Here is a 15,929-nt window from a genome sequence, read left to right on the forward strand (position 1 = left end):
TGCAAGAAATGATGACCATAGTGGTTGTAACAATAAAGCTGTTCATAGTCTGATGAACCCTCTAAATAATCATGATTAGAGAATGCAGCTGATGTTTCTAGATCAGACATCATGTTATTAACAGTCTCGAAGTCTCAATCACCAGAAAAGGTACTATGGGTAATAAAGTCACTTAATGAAATTTTAAAGAAGAGTGGAATCTTCAAAAGTTCAGATGGGCCGAATATGTCATATTCAGTTTCCTCCCAAACTATACCATCTTGTATAGGAACGGCTGTGATGTTCACTGTTGACAAGTCTCTTGCTCCACGATGGGATGATTTGTGTGGTTTCAGAAGTAAGTTCACTTTTTTACTTGCTGTGTCCATTTGAATATATCTTCCATTTATCAGCATACTCATAGTCATTACTAAAGCTAGCAAAAGCAGAAAGAAAAATATTCCAGAAACAATCCATAGTTCCATCCATGGTGAAACCAGATAAGTCTTTTTCAGGAGATGAAAAAAGTCTGTTGCTTGTTCTTTGGAAGTTCTTTGTGCTGGCGTCGTTTCAGGTTCGCTGGGATCCTCAGAAAACATATCAAAGTTAATGAAATAGCCAGAGGCAGTTCTGTCAATGGTTGGGATTGCATCAGGTTTAGTTGAAATCGCTGGAACCAGTTGATCACATGTTACGTTGGTGTAGACAGGTGTATCAGGACGAACTGTTATTTAGGTTTCAAGAGGAATAAGTTCCATAGCATTGTTGCTTAGTCCTTCATTTCTCACTTCTGATTCTTCGAAGGTGATGAGTCTTTCAGTTTGAACCTCTTGGATAGTAGCTAAAGGAGTGCGTCTGCTACTTGATCGGAGTCCACATGGCCTACTGCTTAGTATCGGCCACATAGTGTGGTTTGATGAGGTCGATTGACACAAATCTTTTCTTCTTTTTTCCCAGCTGGGGTTAGCAGAAGTACTGTTCTTGATCCGTGGATGGTTAGGACAGGTACTGGTTGTCTGTAAGAAAGCCCAACTTCCTTCTTGTCCGCAATCTTATCTCTATCTAGATCCCCAAACTTTGGGATCCAGACAGGCCTTGCTGGGACGGCTGGATTTTCCCCATTGGTGGTTGGCTTCAGGAACACATTGCTTTGTTTAGATCTTAGTTCATTTAAGTCCTGTAAAACAGCCAAACGATCTTTGGTATCAAAAGGTTTATTTTCCACCACTGTGCATTTACAATCGAGATCTGGGACCCACATTCTTGTCCCAAACAGGACCTCATATGAAGTGACACCCCCTAGAGAACTTCTTGGCAAATTGTTTGATGAGCGTTGGACCCCATAAAGATGTTTAACCCACCCATCACCCGAACCTAATACCCTAGCTATTATAGACCGCTTCATGTCCCGGTTTTTCCTTTCCACAACAGAATTTCCCACAGGATGGAATGGAGAGGAGTACCGTAATGCTACGCCCAAACTGGCCATGACTTCTTTGTAAGCTTGAGAGCTAAACGCAGGGCTCTGGTCAAAGTGTAGTGTGCCTATTGCACATGTGCCGATAAAGACTCACAAATCTTTTCTAACAGTTCGAGCATCAGCCAAGCGTTGAGGCCACATCCATAGGAACCTTGACTTAGTGTTTGTGGGACTGCATTTGTCTAAAAAGAAGCCTGCACGTAGATAGTCTAATGCTGTCTAACAATTGAGTCTGTACTGGGCAGACTACTTCGTAGACTGGTGGTTAATTAATTAATTGCAAGTTTATATAGCGCTAGGATCGACTCCCGGAGGAGTATCTCCGCGCTTCGACCGCTGCGAAACCCTTCCTGGCTTCCCTGAGAGATGGTCCCTTAATGGGTATCTCCAGGGTGAGACCAGGCATCCCCGGCGGTCTGGTGGGGCCGTTAGTGCAGATGAGGCAAGCTTATGCCCAGAGTTGCCGAGTGTGATCGCTGATCAGAGTGGGCACCGAGGCGAGAGAATTATCGAGTCCGCTGACCCTGGTCCAGAAACCTGCCGCGTCGGGAATCGAACCCTGGTCCCGGGCCGTCCTCTGCTCTCGGGTCTGCCGCCTCTAACCAGTGAGCCACACTACTGCACTGGTGGTGTTCTGTACTGCGATCTCTATTGCGATCTCTATTGCAGTCTATGCAGTTATTGATGAAAATGTGAATCAGTATATTTATTCCTGGCCACCAGTACATCTCTTTTATTGTTAATATTGTTTTAGATATCCCCTGATGTGTCAGACCCTCTCCCAGATGTGCTTCATAAATCAAGGCTGCTCTATGTTCCATATTTGGAATTACCCTATCCCCCACTCCAGGGATTCAAGCAAACGGAAAGTTGTTCGCATCAATTATATACAAGTATTTGAGTGGAAACTTTTTAGGTAACGCTGCACCGCTGCCTTTGCTTGAATCATTGACAGCCAATAATATCTGAATGAATGAATTTTATTTTTTGCATAATTACTTAAAATTTTAGCAAAATTGTAGTGCATTATCCAGAATTACAATAAAAAATGTATCTATCGACATTATAAAACATTTGTCTAAACAAGTATAAAAATGTAAGACTATTAATTGGTCAGTGGTACCAGACCATATCTAAAATGTGGCTTTGTTTTTATATTCAATATATTTTTTTTATTAAATATTATATATTGCCAAAAGTCCATATTCCCTGGGCTTTCGTACAAGATTCATTTTTTGTTCATTGCCGGGCACGGTTGCCGCCCGCGTTTTTCCTCTGCGTTATTTCAGATTAGGGCCATTTGTGTCATGTTCATATATTTGTCAAATTTCGCCAGATCTGAAGACTCCATACTTGACTGAAGCAGTGCCACTGCATCGGCGCATCTTCTGGTCCCATGTCTCAGGAACATTGATTTTACCAGAATACGTCGCTGCTGTAGTAGTGCAGGGCAGCAGCGTAATAGATGTACCAATGATTCCCCCCTATAATTACACAGCCTGCAACTTATTATATTGTTCAACGATTTCCAAGCCGGATTCAGTTCTTTTATTGGAAGGGGGACTAAACGCGCCCATTGAATTTCCTTCAAACACTTCCTTCCTAGAGAACTGTTCATGTATGGCTGGATTTTATGCAGCTCGTATGCTTTAGTTAGGCCGGCCAGACCTATGTTTTCTTCAGTCTTGCAAGATCATCATTCCTTGATATCTGGTCGGTGTGCTTTTTTAGCACCTTCTATATTTCAAAGTAGTTTAGACCTGATTGTGACCAGGATGCTGTAGATAGGACCAACTCTGCCACTGTCTCCAGGCAATATATCTGCCATGGGTTCTGCAACCCCTCAAATATTGTTCGCAATGCCTCCTTAAGGGATCCATTCTGAGATTTTGTCGTCTTGAACCAAAATTTAACCAGGGTGCTCCGGCATTCGTATTTTTGTTGTACAAGGCCAAACTCAAGCCGAATCAGGGCATTTCTTGTGTACTTGGGGAGCCTAAAAAGTCTTTTGTAACACTGGCACTGAGCTTTCTCCATCATCTTTTCCATCTTACCTGGGAATGCCTGTGATGCGTACCCAGCAACCGCAAGGAGTTTTGATTTTGTGACTCTCGTGATGGGTTTCGTAGTAGGGCTATATAATTTGCCATGGTGTTTGCAGAGTACATACATGGTGGCTTGTATTTTGGCTTGCGTCTTGGCCTGGTGCAAGGTTGCCTTGCCTTTGTCATTCAGCCATGCTCCTAAATATTGATACGCTCTGTGGATATGCTGTTGTTTCCCAGTTTACACTTTAAGCCTGTTTTCTTCAGGTGTTTACCAAATACCACAACTTTTGTTTTACTGGGATTGGCCACTAGTTCATTTTCCAGGTTTTAGTTATTTAACACATCCAGCCCTCTTTGTAAACATACTCTGGTGTGATCAAGAATCACCAGGTCATCAGCATACTGAAGTATATTTAGTCGTTGCGGTCCGATTTTCGGTATTACCAAACTTGCTCCTTGTATCGCTTTCCCCAAGTCTGCTGTATAAAGATTAAAAAGTGTAGGTGCTAAAACGCAGCCCTGCTTTAGGCCACGGTCAGTTGACATCTTATGTGTGACTGTGTCCCCCACCAGTTTGATCCTCACCCATGTGTTGGTATACAGTGACATCAGTACCTTCAATAATTTTCCGGGGATCTTTCAGCGGGACAATTTGTTCCACAGCTTGCTTCGATTAACTCCATCGAAAGCGGCCAAGTAATCTATGAAACATGCAAATACTGGGGGATTTTTACAGGAGTTTGCCTGATATGCCAGGTACGAAAGGGCCATGATATTATCTATAGTGGAGCAGCCTTTTCGGAATCCGGTCTGGTAAAAAGGTAGTATTTCGTTTTCCTCCATCCAGGCTGTTAGTTCGTGTAACAAAGTGCTGGCATATGCTTTGCCTTCGATGTCTAGCAAGGCAATGAGTCTATAATTTTTTCCGTCAGTTTTTGCTCCCTTCTTATATATTGGTTGCAATAAAGAGCCTCGACAGACTTCCGGCACCTCACCTTGGGCTCTGCATTCCCTTACAGCGGTGTTAACATGTCTGCCCACTCCTTAGGATCCTGCTTAAACAGTCCGCCCGGTAGGCCGCTTGGGCCCGGGGCTCAATCCTGTTTTATATTTTTTAGAATCTTCATAACTTCTTTCAGCTCCAGCACTTGCCCCCCAAATCTGTTTGGTCATCCTTCTCCACTTCAGCTCCGTCTGTTTCGGGGAAAAAGCTGACATTTTGGCAATCTGGGTTCATTGTATATATTTCTGCTGTGTGGTCAATCCAGGCGTCTGCTGTAACTGCGTTCCGCCTGTCTGTTTTTGTATTTTCCATCTTGGCTATGTACTTCCAGAATTGCTTTTGTTTGTTCGGTTTGCATAATTCAAATAGTGTGATCCATTCCTTCTCCATCAACTGGCATTTTTCTTTCCATACTAAATGTTTATGGTTCCGCTAGGCATCTTTGTAGGCTCTCTCTGCCACCAAGGTGCCACTTTTCCGGAATACCCAACTGGTCTGTCTGAGGATGCGGGTGCTATTCTTCAACTTTATATTGCATCGTTCTTGTTGCCTCGCCGATTTGTGGTTTGTATTCCTTGCCCCTTTCAATAGAACTGCCCGCAGTGCTTCAATCCAACTGTCCCCACTCTGGATGGTAGGGGAGAAAGGTCAACTGTGTCCATTCCGTAGTAGTCTCTGCTTGCAGCTTTCCCAATTCAAACCAGTGAAGTGATTCCATCTAATCCTCTTCACAAGTTTGTGCTCCTCCCACCCAGCTGTGTTGCTTATGGGGACCAATTCCTCACGGCGGTCGCACCTGAGTTTGAATTCTGCAATAAGCATTGCAAGGTCGCTTGTTTCATGTTGTTGTATCTGGAAGTTCTGAATTCTATTCCTCATACTATTCCTTATGAAGATATAGTCAATTGTGGTTTGATTATTAAATGTCAGAGGATTCATCTCTCACTGTGGGACACCCCCGCGCCACACGGCCACCAGCTGCTGCGTGTGCCCCTTGCCTGCCCTCTGCCTCGCTGCTGCCTCGTTTGCCGGTTGCCGTCTGCCTCCGCTGCGGTTGTTTTTGCCCTTGTTTTGTCGATAATTTGTGCCTGTTTTGTTTTATTTCATTTTGCCCTTGTTTTGTCGATAATTTGTGCCTGTTTTGTCTTATTTCATTTTCCCCGTGTTTTGGTTTTCCTTCCTTGTTGTCCGCCTACCTCGCCGCCCTCCGCCCTCCCTTCCCGCCACCGCCGCTTTTTCCCGCCCCTTTTTCTATTCTGTACCCTCCCCGCTCCCGCCTCCCAGCTGCTCCGCCCACCCGCGCACTTGGCCTTAAATGGCGACCGTGCGACGCAGGTGAGTGTGACCCACTTGTGGGACACCCCCGCGCCGCACGGCCACCAGCTGCTGCGTGTGCCCCTTGCCTGCCCTCTGCCTCGCTGCTGCCTCGTTTGCCGGTTGCCGGCTGCCTCCGCTGCGGTTGTTTTTGCCCTTGTTTTGTCGATAATTTGTGCCTGTTTTGTTTTATTTCATTTTGCCCTTGTTTTGTCGATAATTTGTGCCTGTTTTGTCTTATTTCATTTTCCCCGTGTTTTGGTTTTCCTTCCTTGTTGTCCGCCTACCTCGCCGCCCTCCGCCCTCCCTTCCCGCCGCTTTTCCCCGCCCCTTTTTCTATTCTGTACCCTCCCCGCTCCCGCCTCCCAGCTGCTCCGCCCACCCGCGCACTTCGCCTTAAATGGCGACCGTGTGAACGCGCAGCGGTCACGCGCAGCGGGTGCGCCGTTTGTGCGCCAAAGGCGTGCCAAAGGTAAGCCCGTCTACGCCCGTCCGCGCCTGGACCGCGCCCAGTGCCAGGACCGCGCCCAGTGCCAGGACCCCTGGCCCACGAGGACCCCGACCGACCCGCCTGACGTACTCCGCCGCCACCCTCACCGCTCTCAACACCGGCCGACTCCCAGAATGCCATCAAGCCACTCCACGACGTACCCACGGACCTTTCAGCTGCCACGCCTGCAAGTTCACCTGCATCCGGACCAGCCTCGCACCAGCACCCGCCAAGTCGAACACCAGCAGCACCCACCTCAAGTGCATCCTGCTCAACACCCGCTCCGTCCACAGACACGCCATCGAACTCTGGAACCTCCTAGACGCCACAGCCCCTGATGTTGCCTTCCTCACGGAGACCTGGATGAACGCCTCTTCAGCTCCCGACATCGCCATCGCCATCCCAGAGGGCTACAAGATCGTCCAGAGGGACCGAAACGCCAACCAGATGGGAGGAGGCATCGCCATCATCCACAGGAGCACCATCCGTCTCACGACCAGCACCGACAACACCCTGACCAGCGCCGAACACCTGCATTTCCAGATCCACACCAACCCGAACACCACCCTCAGAGGCACCCTGATCTACCGACCCCCTGGACCACGCACGCAATTCAGCGAGGACATCGCCGACTTCGTCAGCCCGCATGCCCTCCCCTCCACTGACTACATCCTCCTGGGAGACCTCAACTTCCATCTGGAGAACAACAACGACCGCAACACCAGCACCCTGCTCGACAACCTCGCCAACCTGGGACTCAAGCAACTGGTGTCCACCCCCACCCACCTCGCCGGACACACACTCGACGCAGTCTTCTCTTCCAGCACAGACATCGACTTCAGCCACGCCACAGAGCTTCAATGGACGGACCACAGCTGCGTCCACTTCACCTTCAAGAGAACGACGACCCACCAACACCAGCAACAGGCCGCCCGCAGAAGCTGGAACAAGATCACAGCAGACCAGCTCGCCACCTCCCTGAGCCAGCACCCTCCTGCCAGCTCAGCGAACCCCAGCAAGGCCGCCGACAACCTCACGAAGTGGATCAGCAACTGCGCGGACGAACTCGCCCCACTGAGGACCCCGCCTAGCAGACCCGGCAGCAAGAAGGCCCCATGGTTCACCGACGAACTCAAGAGCTCCAAGAAGAACTGCCGAGCCCTCGAGAAAGTCTGGAGAAGGGAACCGACACCGGACAACAGGACCTCCTTCAAACTTGCCACCCGGAAACACCACCAGCTGATCCGCGCCGCCAAGAAAACAGCATTCAAGGACCGGTTGGACAACAACGCACACAACTGCAAGGAACTCTTCAACATCGTGAAAGAGCTTTCCAACCCCAGCGCAGGAAACAACGACATCACCCCATCGCAAGACCTCTGCAACTCCCTCGCTTCATACTTCCACAACAAGATCGCGGACATACACAACAGCTTCAACAACCAACCAACGCACACCATGACCGAGCAACCACCCCCCACCACCACCCTCCACGCCTGGACCCCGATCAGCACCGAAGACACCATCCGCACGATGAACTCCATCCACTCCGGATCACCGACCGACCCCTGCCCTCACCACGTCTTCAACAAGGCCGACGCTGTCATCGCACCCCACCTGCGAGACATCATCAACACATCCTTCGACACCACCATCTTTCCTGAGAGCTGGAAACACGCCGAACTCAGCGCTCTACTCAAGAAACCAACAGCGGACCCCACCGACCTCAAGAATTACCGCCCCATCTCGCTCCTCCCGTTTCCAGCCAAAGTCATCGAGAAGACCGTCAACAAGCAGATGGCCGCCTTCCTCGAGACGAACGGATCCCTCGACCCCTCACAGTCCGGCTTCCGAGCCAACCATAGCACCGAGACCGCCCTCATCGCCGCCACCGATGACATCCGAGCCCTGATGGACAATGGAGAAACAGCGGCCCTCATCCTCCTAGACCTCTCCGCGGCATTCGACACGGTCTGCCACCGCACCCTAGTACGGCGCCTCAGCAACATCGGAATCCAGGACAAGGCGCTGGAATGGATCATCTCCTTCCTCGACGGAAGAACACAGAGAGTCCGCCTACCACCGTACAAGTCAGAGGCCTCCGAAGTCATCTGCGGCGTCCCCCAAGGATCATCTCTGAGCCCCACCCTCTTCAACGTCTTCATGAGCCCCCTCGCGGCCATCGTACGCAAACTCAACCTCAGCATAATCTCCTACGCCGACGACACCCAGCTGATCCTCTCCCTGACCAACGACCCCGCCGCCGCCAGAGCCAACCTGCACGAAGGGATGAAAGAGGTAGCCGAGTGGATGACGACCAGCCGCCTGAAACTGAACTCGGACAAGACGGAGGTCCTCATCCTGGGCTCCTCACCCTCCGCCTGGGACGACTCCTGGTGGCCTCCCGCCCTGGGCACCGCACCCAAACCGACAGACCATGCACGCAACCTGGGCTTCATCCTGGACCCCTCCCTCTCCATGACCAGGCAAGTCAACAACGTCTCCTCGGCGTGCTTCAACATCCTACGCATGCTACGGAAGATCTTCTGGTGGATCCCCACCGAGACCAGGAAGACCGTCACCCAGGCCCTCGTCACCAGCCGACTGGACTACGGCAACGCCCTCTACGCCGGTACCACCGCCAAGCTCCAGAAGAGACTCCAGCGGATCCAGAACGCCTCAGCCAGACTCATCCTCGACATCCCACGAACCAGCCACATCTCCGGACATCTGAGAGACCTTCACTGGCTCCCCGTCAACAAAAGAATCACCTTCCGCCTCCTCACCCACGCACACAAAGCCCTACACGACCAAGGCCTGAGCTACCTCAACAGCCGAGTCAACTTCTACGCTCCCAAACGCCACCTCCGATCAGCCAACCACGCCCTCGCCGCCGTCCCCAGCATCCGAAGAGCGACTACAGGAGGAAGGTCCTTCTCCTACCTGGCCGCCAAGACCTGGAACTCCCTCCCGACCGACCTGCGCCTGACCCAAGACTACCTCTCCTTCAGGAAGAAGCTGAAGACCTGGCTGTTCAAGCAGTAGCGGCACCCCCCCCCCCCCCCCCCCCAGCGCCTTGAGACCCTACGGGTATGTAGCGCGCTTTATAAGTGTCACTGATTGATTGATTGATTGATTGACTGTCTATTCTCGTTTTTGAAAGAGTGATCGCAGCTACGGAAGCTGTTTACACAGCCCCCTTCGCGGCTTGATCAGCCAATGAATTCCCTGCAACGTGAACGCCATCACGATGATGACTCAGCGTATGAATCACGTGAGTGTTTTGTTCCCAAAGCGTTTTATGCTTGATTGTGCCACCTTTTGCATCTTCGAAACCATTTTGAAGCCAATTCTGTACATATTCATTATATGATTGAACACAGTAAAAAGAATCGCACACAATAAGTGTGGGGAATTCACGATTTGTATTTTCAAGTGCCAATTTGAATGCTTGTAGTTCAGCTCGCTGATCTGTACAATCTCCTAGAGATTGTGTTTTTGTGACCATCGGTCCGAATTTACCATCGCGCATACGCCCTTTAACAATCGCGCATGCTGCACTGTAAGCTTGTTTACTTTCCGTAGCGGGTTGGGCTGATCCGTCACTATAAATTATAAATACCTACTGATCAAGAGGGAGAATCTCAATAGGCAGAGGACATTCGTGTTCGTATTGCAGGAATGCTTGTGTTTTTAAATAAGGATCAAAAACATATTTAACATCTGTTGCAAGAGAATTAACCCATTGTATCCATCTAGGGTGTAAAGCTTTTGCATTCGGAATGCTCGCTTTTATAACTGCCTCTAAGGCCGGTACTGGAGGCATGACAATTATGCGTTTCCCCTGAACTAGAGCTTTCTTTTGCTACAGTGGTTTGAACTGCTGTCAGAATTTTTTCTGTTGATGTAAAGTGCATTTCTGCTTGTGTATACAAATGTGATTTGTATGCAATTGGTATTTTTTCACCTTCATTAAAAGTTAAGGAGGTGAATCCGCATTTACCCGGAACGATTTGGATCACTAAATTGCGTACATTTACGCATGTTTGTAAGTGATTTGTTGCTAACTTGTCAGCTTGAAGTGAACGCAGGATATGTGTATGTTCATGTGTCCAATTTTTGATTTTGAAATCGGGTTTGATTAATTTGTAGAGAGGTTTAACCCTTTCTGCGTAATTTAGAATGGTTTGTTTTTCTGAACGTGTTGATCGTCTTTGGACTTCACACGTTCTTCTCTTTGATCTGACCATCCTCTTCTTTCGGATGTCTGCGACGAAAAGTGAAAGGAACAAGAGGAACGTGTATCACTATCTTGATACCTGTCAGGTTTTTCAAATTATCCCTATTCCTAATGTTATACCTCCTTTCAGTAGGCTCCTTTTGAGGAGATCTACCTCGGGATTGAGAATGTTTCTCTTTTGAATTTTGTTTGTTGTTTTCCCAATTCTTTTTAGAAGATGTAGGATTTTGTTTAATAGATTCCTTCTCAGGACCTTCAGACGGTTGTGGTTTAACTGGTTTTCCACCCAAACTGTCTCACCCCAATTCTTCATTGGAATTTTCAATTATTCTGGGTAGTTCATGTAGATGTTCTGTTACATCAAATTCCCTTAAGCGTTGGCGGATCGCCACTGATACTGCCTCCCCTTTAATATTAGATAATATTATTGTTGAGACCTGGTCGAAGTTTTTCAGTAATTTCATACCTAAATTTAGAGCTGGCTCTGCCCCGTATTCATTTTGAATTTGTTTCAGGACATCAGGTATTACCGCAATAGACGGAACACCTTGTGTTTTAGTATAGATGGCAGCAAAGACTGTGCCCCAAGTGGTGCAGTCTTCCAGATGTGGTGTGATCCCCATCAGTAAACAGATTGTTAGGAGTTTGTGTTTCTCATTAGGACTAATATTAGGAAATACTGCTTCGATTTGAGTAATTTTTTGAGCTATCCAGAATGGAATTTGTTCATGTTTTGTGGGCATTTTACCCATGACTGCGTGTAAAGTCTGTGTAGTAATTTTTAGTGTATTCCCCTGGTGAGGGGTTTGATTTGGAATGGTTAATGTTGGTTGGATTGTGAAAGTCCGCATTACATATTGGACTAATTGTCTGTACATTTTTATTAACTCCTTTAGTTGAGTTAGTAATTCATTCTCTGACATCTCTTCAATGTCAGGATGAGGTGTGTAGCCGGCTAAAATCGGCCATGTTGCTCCTGGTCTACCTAGTGGGCCGAGCCTGGTAATTTGATTATAATGTTTTAGGGCGCCTTAAAACCAGAGCTGATGCTCCAGGTATGTGAGTGGAATTTCAACATCCTCGATAGGAATATATTCCTCAGGTGGTCCATCTTCTTTATAGAAGGGAAACATTTTTGTTACTGGATTTGATTCTGGGAATACTATCAATAAATAGAATACCTCTGTCTGAAAAGATTCATGTGCCTCCATCACGAAAACTGCTCTACCACCTCTAGATGTTAGGCTATGTTTTATAAGTTTTAGAGTGATGGCTTTCCTTAAATTTGGAGGGATGTTTATAACATCCGCATCGGTTTCATTAAAAAAGGTAGTGTCTACAGCGAGATGTAATGCGTCGTCGACTGAAGCAGCCTCAGCATTAACGCCGTTATTGGACATTGTTTAATGAAAAATGTAGAACAAGTTTCAAGGAAACAAAGATAAAGTGCACAATATTTTGGAATACTGAATCCTTCAACGTTAAACAAACCAAACAGCTAATACATAGGATTTTCATCCTACTCGGCCATGGCGGATATTATCCCTACCCACTCCAGACGTCTTATGGAGTATTATTAATAGGGGACTCTGAGAAAAGCACGACTGAGTTACTTCAGTATCTAGCATTAAATTAGTGCCTTACCAAACCGTTGGGTGCCATGTAGTGTAGTTCCTATTTCCCTTATAGGCTCTGCTCATTGGAATAATATACACTATAGTTTTAGCATAGGACTGAGGTCTGTATGCCCGTATCGAGTATATTAAACTAAATTACTTTGTGTGCCAGCTAACTCAGAGGTCACTAGAAACTTATCTAATACACAAGAAGGGATTAGTTTCTGACAACCGCATAAACATGGCAACTTTTGTTTCCCTTTAGAATCGGAACTGTTCTCAGATTCGTGGAAACAATAAATAACAGTTTCACTCAGTCAATCGTGCATGGTTAGTTTCTGCAGAGTTATACAGAAAGAATAGACAGGCGTTTTAATAAAAGGATTTATTAAACAGTCTTATTTCTCGTGCAAGAGATATGAGCTGTTACAATTGCAAGACAGAATGCAAGATATGAAATGTACATCGTGAGCAGTAAGAAGGAATAATACTGCAATAGCATGGTCTAAATATTCATATCAACATACATAAATAACACAGGCTAAAAATATGAATACTCGTCTGGTGCTTCTAAATAGTTCTACCCTGGTGTACCTAACCTAAGTGTAGTACGAGGTAAGAAGTAGGTGCTGTTTTCTATAGTATGGTAAGCTATAGTTTGTATGCCAAGAGTCCCTCTAGGTTCTAGTCTGCTCCATACCTTAGAATGAGAGAGGTGGGAATCTCTTTCCGGATCTCAATCCCTAACACCCCGCGAAGGGAGTCAGGACACTGGAAGCTGGATTCTCTGCGAGCAGGATGACAGCGTCTGGTCAGTGCGTCAGGTGGGGACTCGAATTCCTTCCGAACTTGCTGGGGCGAGCCATGCAAGCATGTAAGCGCAACCGTGGTTTGCCATGGTAAGTGAAGGTATATTTATACCTGGAAGGTACTTAGGAATGCTAGCATTGACGTAAAGTCGGGCAGAGGAAGACGGCATGAATGAACCCTTAGGGTATAGTGGTTCATGCATAATAAATGAATTCTTGGAGAAATCAATAATCCAAGCAGGGAAAGTCCCAATTGCTTAAGGGTCTGGTTTCTAAGAACTCGTTGTGACGTGGGATGGACGGATATAGGTGACCATGCCTGTATTTGGATAACATGGCTGATGCCTAAATAAGGACTGGGATTCTATGCCTAAATAAGGGCAATGTGAGTTGTGCCCATACAAGGACATGATTCGGGAAACCTATGTACGGGTATCTAAATCGAAACACAACATGATGAATGCCTCTGTGGACTAGGGGTACGGGCGGACCGGAATAACAGGCGTGGAGGCCGGATGTATTGCGCTATGGCAGCTGTTTTTATTGTTCACAAGCCAGGTAAAACAGGAGGGGTTGCATGTAGGTGTGGCCGGATGGCTGTAAGTCCGTCCGGGTGATGTGGTCTTCGGGTTGGCTGCGGGTCTAGGGCCGGGATCTGGTTTCGCCTCGGAGGGAAAAAGAGAGAGAGAAGAGGGCAGTTAGTCCTTTACGGCTTGTGGACTGCCGGAGTACTGTCACCAACCACCCCACAAAGAACGTGAGGAGGGGGCGGACCGGGAGGATTCAAGGAAGGGGATAGTCGAGCTAGGAGTGGGAAGAGCGTGCTGCGGTGAGGGGGAGGTGCAGGGGTTATAATACAGTGGCTAGGTGCAATGAAACTACTAAGTATATACAGTGCAGCAGTGTACTGTCCTTGAGGGGATCTATATACAACTACTATACAACTATCTACAGGGAGACACAAAGAAAAGGTGACAGTGTACTCACGTGCCCCGCCGCAACTCTCCGCAGAGTTGCGGCCGCTCTCCAGCAACCTCCTGAGGACTCCACCAATCTTCGGTCCAGACGTCCTCCTCCTCCTCGCTTCCGCTCTTGGTCCTTCCGCTCTCCGTCTCTGGTTCTCCGTCCGCTGTCTCCAGCCACGAGTCCGCTGCCTTGAACGCTCCCCGGGCTGGTGATGGGGGCGGGACTTCCGGGGTCACCGGCGTTCACTTCCGGTACGATGCGCGACTCCGCTGGTTGTTCCGTATCCTGCAGGGGAAGAGAGAGAGGAGGAGTCCTGGTCGTCAGGGACGCGGGAGGGTCAAGGGTCATGGAATCCCTGCTCGAGCGCCGCGCTGTCGAGGTAAGCGGCGCTCCCCTTCCACAGCCTCTTTTCACGTAAAAATTTGGCATGCATTCGCCCTGCTGCCCATATCGTACCTCACTTGATAGTATCTCATAGAACCTCGCAAGAAAACAAATAATTGGTTCGAGTGCACCAAGGCTAAGCAATGTTGGCCAAAGGATTGAATGGTCAATGAGGTCAAATGCGCTGCTAAGGTCTGCGAAGCATAAGTGCAATCTCTCTTCTTTGGCACATGTGTATTTGTCTACTAATAACTCCAGATTTATATATTGCTCTATGGTCTCCACCCCTTTTCTAAACCATATTGTGCTGGAGAAAGTTTGCCCACTCTTCTAATCTCATTAGAAGGACTTTGCTCATCACCTTAACTGAGGAGTCTAGGAGCGATATGGGGCGGTAATGTTTTGCTTCTGACTTATTGCCTTTCTTGAAAATGGGGATGATAATGGATTTACCCAATGAAGGGGGATATGCTCTGTCACACCTGTATTAAATACCCTAGTGAGAATGGGCCACCATGAGTCTATTGCAGCTTTATTTCCATCTACTGCAACCCTGTCTGGACCTGGGGCTCTTCTCCCCTTACTTCCCTTCAATCTCATCTGTACCTCTTCAATTGTAATGTTTAATGGTAGGATGGGCCCGTTACTCTGTGTTAGACTCAGTGCCCTTCTTACTTCATGATCTGGTGGATTAAAAATACTTGAAAAATGAGATGCCCATGCCTCACTGCTAATGTGTGATAGCAACTCAGGGAACGAATCACACTTTAAGAACAGTTAGTTCACTATTTCCCAGAATAGTTTATTATTAGCAGTGTCTGCAGCCATGGATAGCTTATCCCATGCTGACTCCTGTAATTCCTTTTTCCTAACCGAAAGGGCAATTTTGTAGTTAGACCGCAGAATTTTAATCAGAGCATTGTCTCTAGATTGACAGTGTAGAGCCCGTTTCAATTGATTTAAGGCTTGTTTGCATGTATGATCAAATCACCCTCTACGTTGTCTGTTTTTTTCCTGGTGGGGGAGGGTCAATATCCCATTAATTATAATCCCATACATTTTTATAAAATGAGTAAATAAAATTAGTTATCAACTGGATGGGACTGACAACATCATTGAGACAATAAGAAATCTCTTCACCACACTTTTATGACGATTTCATGCAAATCTGCCCCAAAAGAAAACTGTCATTATGATACAGTTGTGATCACTCAGTGCCAGCTGGACTACCCTCGGAATAGAACAAGAATTGATAGCACTAGAGGAAATTAAGACATGATCAATGGTAGATGCAGCAGTCCTACCTATTAAGTATGGTATCAATCAATCAATCATGTGTTTGTTAAGCGCAACTACTCACCTGTAAGGGTCTCAAGGTGCTGGGGAGGAGGGGAGGTGCAGATTCCAGTCCATTAAGGAAGAAGTCTGTTGAAGAGCCAAGTTTTGAGGTTTCTCGTGAAGATGGGGAGTGATGTTGTCTGTCTGAGGTGGAGCGGTAGGGCGTTCCAGGCCTGGCCGCTAGGAAGGAGAAAGAGCGGCCTCATGATCTGGTCTTTCTGGCGCGGGGAACCACGGCGTAGGCGAGCTGGGCTCACTGTAG

Source organism: Lissotriton vulgaris, chromosome 6 (assembly GCF_964263255.1).
Source record: "Lissotriton vulgaris chromosome 6, aLisVul1.2, whole genome shotgun sequence".
Lineage (NCBI taxonomy): Eukaryota > Metazoa > Chordata > Amphibia > Caudata > Salamandridae > Lissotriton > Lissotriton vulgaris.